The sequence below is a fragment of the Mobula hypostoma genome, chromosome 12, assembly GCF_963921235.1.
Source record: "Mobula hypostoma chromosome 12, sMobHyp1.1, whole genome shotgun sequence".
In the NCBI taxonomy this organism is placed as follows: Eukaryota; Metazoa; Chordata; class Chondrichthyes; order Myliobatiformes; family Myliobatidae; genus Mobula; species Mobula hypostoma.
The window spans coordinates 82909170-82918148 of NC_086108.1; positions in this window are offsets into that span (position 1 = coordinate 82909170).

Below are 8979 nucleotides of genomic sequence, written 5' to 3' on the forward strand. Positions count from 1 at the left end.
ATATTCGAATGGTTGACACGCAAGAAGTTGCACAGAAGTCTGAAAGTGGTGTTTGAATTAAGTAGTTCTTTGTCTCCACCTAGTGGTGTCTATGTGCTACCAAATTAGATTGCATGTCTGCGTAGCAGTCTGGTGAACATCAACTATTAATTATTAAGTCATCTATAACTATGCAGGAAAATTATCAAGGGGAGTCAATTTGGTAAGTGATTTGGTGCAATGTGTGGAGGTGGGTGAGAAGGTCAATTATTAACATAAAATGGTTTCGCTGCATGAGAATTCTCAGTGCCCATGACATTTCCTCCTCACTGAAATTGGATAGATCTTTCTGCCCAGAGAGCCTGGGTAATCTGAGGAAAAAAAACAAAACTTGAGATGTAGAGCACGTGTCTGCTGCTGCCAACTGGAATGATGAGATTCATTATCACCTTCCTGTCCATGGACAGAGCAGCCTGGGTATGAGAGCATAATTGTCGTGCAGGATGTGGCTTCATGATAACAGCCTTGGAAAAGCTAAGCATGTGAATGTTCTGCTCATCAGAAAAGTCCATTATGCAGAGGGGAATAATGAATTCTTGGTTCTGTAGTGCAGTTGTAGAGAACTGGGCGGGGGGGGGGGGAGGTGGAATGAAAATGTCGAAGAGGGTTAAAGGGAGACTCTTTAGGGTTGGTACAAGGCAGGGCAAGTAACAGGTTCAAACCGTCCCGAGCCACAAATTGCAGGCTAAAGTGAACTACATTGAACTCATGCCTCGTAACAAGCCCAAGAACAATTCTATTAACTCCAGGACTGAAGCCGAACCATACATAGTTCACACAGCACATAAGTATTTAGGCTCGACATTGCCAAAGGATTACCTCGCTCTATGTATAGGTAGGGTCGAGATAGTGGGTGGTGATGGGGTGCGGAAGTAGATAAGAAATAATACAAACAGAATGAAACCATTGAATCAGGATTGAATCAGGGAGCATTCTTTCCAAGACAAATGACTCTGCTGTTGATGTCAGCTCTTTAAAAAAGTAAAAGCTTCTTCTGAAGGTAAACCCCAGACTTCGTGTGAAACTTTTCTATTTACAATTAGCTTTGAAAACTCTCTGGGAATAGGTTCTTTGCAGATGGGCAAAGTATACATTTCTGTGCTGAGAGTCCTGACCTCCTTCAGGTTCTGGCTGTATTTATTCCAATCATCAACTGAAGGAATGTTGCTGGCAGTGTCAACATTGAGTGACCCAGTGAATCAGCACATCAACTTCAGGAGTTGTTTGAGAATCTTTACTCAGTTATGAAGCTACCCAATCTGTTCCCTTCTTTACAGTTGCACAAAAAGCAAAGACTTAAGCACATGCTCCATGATGAATGCAGTGCGATGCTTGGAGCTCCAAGCTTGCTACAGGTGGAAATGCGTATTCAAAAATAGTGATGTCATCAGACTGGGTAAAGATCAGGATCACAAACAGGGGTGACTGATGCATTTTCAACTGGAATTGACCTCTGGCTTAAAATACTCCAGATAAAATTGATTACAATAAAACAGGCTTCATGATCCAGGTTACAGGCAACTAGCCTCCGTAGTAGCGAGGACATCTTCAAGAAGCCTCAAAAAGGTGGCACCCATCACTAAGGACCCCAACCACCCAGGACATGCCATTCTCATTGCTGCCATCGGGAAGAAGGTATAGGGGCTTGCAGGCACACACTCAGGTGATTCAGGAACAGCTTCTTCCCCTCTGCCATCTGATTTCAAAATGGACATTGAGCCCATGAACACCACCTCACTACTCATTTAACTTAACATATACATTTACTGTAAATCACACTTGTTCTATTATTGTATTGCACTGTATTGCTGCCACAAAGACAACAAATTTCACGACATATGTCAGTGATACTAAACCCGATTCTGAACAAAACTGACTAGAAATTCACAGAAATAAACCTTTCGGTTTGAAGAGAATAAACAGCACCACCTGGTGATAACTGTTTAGATTTTGCAGAAACATTTTCTTCCAGTTCTGGTCCCTTATACCCTCATTGTAATGTACAACCCAATTTGTTCCCCAGTGCCTATGAATCTCACCCCAAACTAGAATGTAAGAGCAGAGTTGCTTCACTTTAATTTTAATTTTCCAGTCCTTTGCAGCAAGATGTTATCCGTCTGAACTAGGATGTAAACAGAAGTAAGCTATTTGGCTGTTCAAGTCTGTTTTGTCACTTGGTCACATCGTGTTTGATCTTTCTCTGGCTCTACCAACCAACCTTGATTCTGTAACCCTCAATAATCTCACCTCACAAATCCCTATATCAGTTGAATTGATCCAGGCTGAACAGCTTCTTTGGGGAGCAGTTCTAGATTCCCATGAACCGCTCTGTAAAGAGGTGCTTCCTAATACCTTAAATTTACATTCCACATCTGGACGTCCCTACCAAAGGTGTACAGTGAAAAAGATAAAAATTAGCTTTACCTGTCATATGCATACTGAAGCACCCCACAAAATGAGTCAATGACCAACATAATCTGAGAATGTGCTCGGGGCAGCCCACAAGTGCTGTTATGCTTCTGGCACCAACATACTTTGATCAAAACCTAGTAATCCAATCCCATACATCCATGGAATGTGGGAGGAAACGAGAGCAGCATGCAGTGAGGGGAAAAATGCACAAACTCCTTATAGACAGCAGCAAAATTGAACTTGGGTCACTGGTGTTGCCAAGTATCGTGCCCCCTCCTACACTATCATTCCAGCCTTTTACGCTCCCATGCCATCCTATAACTGACTCTAAAGTCTCACGGGTAACATTTCCCTTATTTGTCCAAGGTACATCACTGGTTAAGACTGGAACTTATTATCCATGAAGAAGTAGTGGTGAGCTCTCATCTTCACAACAGGGAGATAACAGTTATTAGCATTGATGCTACTCTCTTCCGCATCACCTCCATTTCCTGGAGGCCTGCGCTCACCCCATCTTACTGCCGCCTTAACAGTGCCCTTACCTACCGCTTCATCGACCTCTGCAACTTCTGCCATCTCCAAAGAGATCCCACCACTGAACTTACCTTTACCTCCCCCCAATCTCTGCACTCCCCCCATGATTCCCTTGCTCATTTGTCCCTCCCTACTAATCTCCCTCCCAGCACTTCACCCTGTACGTGGCGAAAGTGTTACACCTGCCCATTCACCCCCTCCCTCACCTTCATTCAGGACCCCAAACAATTCTTCCAGGTGAGGCAACACTACACCTGTGAATCTGCTAGAGTCGTCTAAGGTATCCGGTGTTCTTAATGTGGTCTCCTCCGCACCATCTTAAGTTGAGGGACCGCTTCGTTCTGTCCGCCAAGAGCAGAACTTCCTGGTGGCTAAACATTTTAATTCCGATTCCCATTCTGATATGTTCCCTTGTGCCACGAGGAAGCCACCCTCAGGGTGGAGGAGCAACACCTTAAATTCCATCTGAGTAGTATTCAACCTGATAGAATAAATATCTCATTCCGGTTAAAAGAAAAATTTCCTCCTACTCCCCTCTTCTTCTATTCTCCACTCTAGCCTCTTCCCTCTTCTCACCATCACACCCCTTCTTCTGTGCTCCAGTCTCCTCTTCTATCAGATTCCTTCTTCTGCAGTCTTTTCCTACCCATGCTTCACCTATCATCTTCTAGCTGTCCTCCTTCCCCTCCCCTCACCTTTTTATTCTAGCATCTTTTCCCTTCCTTTCCATTCCTACAGAAGGGTCTCGACCCAATACGTTGACTGTTTGTTCATTTCCTTAGATACTGCCAGACTTGCTGAGTTCCTCCGGCATTTTGTGTATATTGCTTCATTATCAATATTGTTGTGTGTCTGGGCTGATGTCTTATTTGATCATACCGAATAAAGATGGCCTTGGAGAGGATACAGAAGAGATTGCTGAAACAGCTCTAAAGATGAAGGGTTTTAGTTACTGAGAAAGGGTGAGGGTGGGGTAGAGATAGTATTGGTCTCCTTGGACAGAAGTTAAGAAGAGATATTATGGAATTGCTTATAGTAAAAAGGGATCTAGAAAGAGAAAACATTCCTGTTGGTGGAAGGATTGAAGATCAAAGGAATAAATTTAATACGAATGACAAAGAATCAAAAGCAACATAAATAAATGATCTGTTGGACATTGGCCAACAGGTTGATGGCGGTCAGTTTAGTCGTGACTTTAAGGGAGGAGTTGGATCACTTGGGGAAAAAACTAAAAGCCTTCAGACAGAGGGCAGGGGAGTGAGATTAATTGCATTGCTTACGCAAGGAGCCAACTCAGACTGAAGGGCAGGATAGCCCCCTTCTGTGTTGTTTACCAACATTATTTCACAATAAGCAGCGTTATGAAAATCAATAGTTCTATACAATTCATAATTCATTGTCACCACTGCCGATCCCATTTTTTTTTTCAGATTTAATTAACTGAATTTAAAATTTCAAGCTGCTGTGGTGGGAATTGAACTCATATCCCTTGATACTATTTCAGCCTCTGAATTAATAGCCCAGAAAATAATCACGAGGCCATTACATTTTGACAGAAGGAGGTGGATTTTGCAGTTGGCAGCAAGCACTGTCAGCTCAACAACGACCTCAAAACCTCCAGCTTTACCTCAGACTATCCTTGCAATTGGAATTTGAAGACATACTGAGAACTCTCTGTGCATTTTAGAATATTCAAAAACTTCCAGGAGCAAAAGCAAAAAAAAAAACTTAAAATTAAAAGTTCAAAAGCTCAAAAATAGTTTTTAAAACTTTAGAAAATAGACCTTAAACTTTTGAGTCATTGAGTCATAGAGTAGTACAGTCCCTTCAGCCCAACAAATCCATACCAACCATGGTGCCCACCCACTTGCTCCCAAGTTCCTGTGTTTGGCCCATATCCCTCTAAATCCCGCTCCTGCACGTACCTATCCAAGTGATTTTTAATGATATGACTGCACCTACCTCAACCAATTATTGCAACTCATTCCATACACTCATCATCTTCTACTTGGAAAAGACCCCCCCTCGGGTCCCTTCTAAGTCTTTCTCCACTCACCCTAAATCTATGCCCCCTAGTTTTGGAGTCCCCTACTCTGGGGAAACAGCTGCTCCCATCCACTTTGTCTATACCCCTCATGATTTTGTAATTTTCTACAAGGTAATCCTCATTATCCAAGGAATAACCTAGTCTGGCCAATGTACCCCTATCACTCAGACCCTTTTGCTCTGGCAAAATCCTCATGCATCTTTGCTGCACTCTTTCCAGTTTAACTGTAGTCTTTGCTATAACAGGGTGACCAAACTGTACACAGTACTCCAAGTGTGGCCTCACCAGCAACGTACTCAATTGCAACATTATGTCACAAAGCCTGTACTCAGTGCCCTGAATGAAGGCCAGCACTATCCTGCCTACCTGTGATGCCACATTCAATGAACTATTCACTTGTACTCCTCTGTTCCACTAAACTGACTAGTGCACTACCTTTCATAGTACAGGTTCTACACACGCTTGCCTTCCCAAAATGCATCACCTCACACTTACAGTAACTGTACTGAATTCTATATGCCATTTCTCAGCCCACTTCCTGAAGTGATCAAGTTTCCTTGTAATCTATGATAACCTTCTTCACAACCAAACATCTCCTAATTTTATGTCATACACAGACTTTCTGATCAAGCCTTGTGCATTCACATCCAAATCATTGACATAAATAATGTATAACAAAGCTACCAACCGTGAATCCTATGGCACACCACAGCTCACTAGCCTCCATCCCATGAAACAACCTTCAAATGCCACCCTCTGTTTCCTGCCTGAATTTTAAATTCATCTAACCAGCTGTCAGCGGATTCCATGGGACCTAACCTTCCAGACCATCACTCCTGCCATGTAGGACCTTGTTGAAGATGCTTCAGCCCAAATAGACAACATTCACAATGCTATCTTCATTTACCTATATATAAAAAAAATTGTCAGGGATGACTTTCCCTGCAGAAAGCCATGCTCACTCCTCCAAATCAGGCTCTGAAGTGTTTTGAGAAGTTGGTGATGAAACATATCGATTCAGCCTGAGAAGCAACTTGGATCCGCTCCAGTTTGCCTACCAGTGCAACAGGTCCAGAGCAGATGCCATTGCATTGACTCTTCACTCAACCCTAGAACATTTGGATAGCAACAATGAATACACCACGATGTACTTTATCGACTACAGCTTGGCATTCAATACCATCATCCCCTCAAAACTAATCAATAATCTTCAAGGCCCTGGCTTCAATTCCCCCCTGTGCATTTGGATCCTTGATTTCCTCACTTGCAGACCCAATCAGTTCGGATTGACAACATCTCCTCCGCAATCTCCTTCAGCACAGGTGCACCACAAGGCTGTGTGCTTAGCCTCCTGCTCTACTTGCTTTGCACTTATGACTGTGTGGCTAAGCACAGCTTCAATGCCATACTTAAGTTTGCTGAGGAGTCAAAGGTGGTGATGAATCAGCATATAGGGAAGAGAGATTGAAAATGTGGCTAGGTGCTGCCTAAACAGCAACCTCTCTCTCAGTGTCAGGCAGACCGAGGAGCTAATTATTGACTTCAGGAGGAGGAAACAAAAATCAGGTTGGTGCTGGATTAAAGGAGGGGGAATTTCTAGAGTGTCTACGAGATGGCTTTTTAGAGCAGCTTATAGTTGAGCCCACTCTTAAACCCAATGTATGCTTCCCTTTTTTTTCTTGAACAGTCTCGGTTCCCTAAACATTCCCACTCTGCCTTCATCATAACAGTAACATGTTGCCCTGGATTCTTGATATTACACTCTTAAAAGTCTCTCACTTGCTATTCAGTCCTTCCCTTCAAATATGCTCACCCAATCAACCACTGCTAGATCATGCCTAATTGTCCAAAAATTAGCCCTGCTCCAGTTTAGTGCACTAATATGTGAACCGGTCCTATCCTTTCCATCACTATCTTAAAACTGATTGAGTTATATTCACTAGAGTCAAAGTTTTCTCTGACTGCCACTTCAGTTCCCTGTCCTGCCTCATTCCCCAAGAGAAGATCATATTAAGAGAACCCATATAAACTTTTAAAAGATTTTTTCTATATTAGTAATTCTTCTAATTTTGATTTTAAATTACACACCCTCCCCTGCAGTTCTTGCTTCACTTCCATTCAAATCTGACAGAAAGGTGGTTTCTACCTCCTGGGACTTTCCTCAAATTAGTATGGCAAGTTGTGGGATGAAATTCTCACATATAATACAGGAACGAGCCATTAGGCTTTTTTTAATCAATGACATCTCAGTACAATGCCATCTATCTCATATGGAGTACTGTGTACAGATCTGGTTGCTACACTAGAGGAAGGATGCCATTAGCAGGAGTGCAGAAAAGATTCAACAAGATCATTATCATCACCACCACGTGTAGTGTCGTATGACATGGGTGATCACAATCTCATGACCATGATTGTTCTTGACAAATTTCTCTGCAGAAGTAGTTTGCCATTGCCTTCTTCTGGGCAATGCCTTTGCAAGACAGGTGATCCCAGCCATTATCAAACTCTTCAGAGATTGTCTGCCTGGCATCAGTGGTCACATAACCAGGACTTGTGATATGCACCAGCTGCTCATACAACCATCCACCACCTGCTCCTATAGCTTCACGTGACCCCGATCAAGGTGTGGGGGTGGGGGGGGGGCTAAGCAGGTGCTACACCTTGGCCAAGGGTGACCTGCAGGCTAGTGGAGGGAAGGAGCACCCTTCACTTCCTCTGGTAGAGGCGTATCTCCACACTGCGAACCAACAAGAAGCTGCCCGGAATAGTTTCAAGGAGAGATTGGAGAGATTGGAAAGGCTAGGTTTGTTCTCACTGGATCTTAGGAAACTGAGGGGTATCCTTAGAGGTTTATAAAATTGTGTGGGGTCATAGATATGTTTACCACAGAATGGAGGGTCTAATACTAGAGGCCACAGAATTAAGGGGAAAGGAGAGAAACTTGAAGATCAGAGGTGAAAATTCTCCCCCCACCACACACACACAGAATGGCGATGATATGGAGCAAGTTGCCAGAAAAGGGAGAAGCAGAATCAATTAAAATGTTTAAAAGGCATTTGAACAGGTTTTTATTTAGGGAAGCAGAAGGTCTAATGTGGGCTGATGGGATTAGCATAGATTGGCATGGGTAAATTGGAGTGGGAAATCCATTTCTGTGCTAGCTATACAACTCTGTGACTCTCTGACCAATTCACCCACCTATTTTTCTAGTAATCTGGCATACCAATCAACTTCATCCTGATTCTTCTAAACATACCTACCATGGATAATTTACATCAGCCAATTAACTCATCAATCAGCAAGTCTTTTGGACAGGAGGATATTGGAGCACCGAAGGTTGGGATTGAACACAGGCTGCTGTGCTGGAGATCAGAATCAAACGCAGGACTACTGAAACCAGGAGACAGCAGCACTTCCCACTGCACCTCTGTGCCTTCCTGCAGCATACCGGGTCAAGTGACCTTTCCTGTACTGAATCCATGAAGATTCTAATAACCAAGTGTGGTCTGATGTTCAGTGCTGAATCCAGTCAGCAACTTTCAGATATGCACTTTGGAGAAATCTCCATGATATCAGTCACATAGAATAGTAACAGCAGACACTGGCAGATTCACTGTCATTGTCCTACATCATCCTGATCATTCACTCTACGGCACACAGAATCACGTACAACAAGAGGAAGCATTTAGTCCATGAAGTTTGCTTCAAGCGATCTACCCATTTAGCTCCACTCTCGTGATCCTTCTCCACATCACAAGAATTTTTGTTTTTATTTTCAAATACCCGGCCAATTCTTCACTGAATGTGAATGGAAGCTGTCTTTATTATCTATTCAGCCAAATACATTGCTGCACAAAAAAATTCTTCACAACCTTTTTTTTTACAATCAATTATCCTGAATCTGTGACCTGAGTTGCCCAACATCTCTAACATTTGAAATAGTT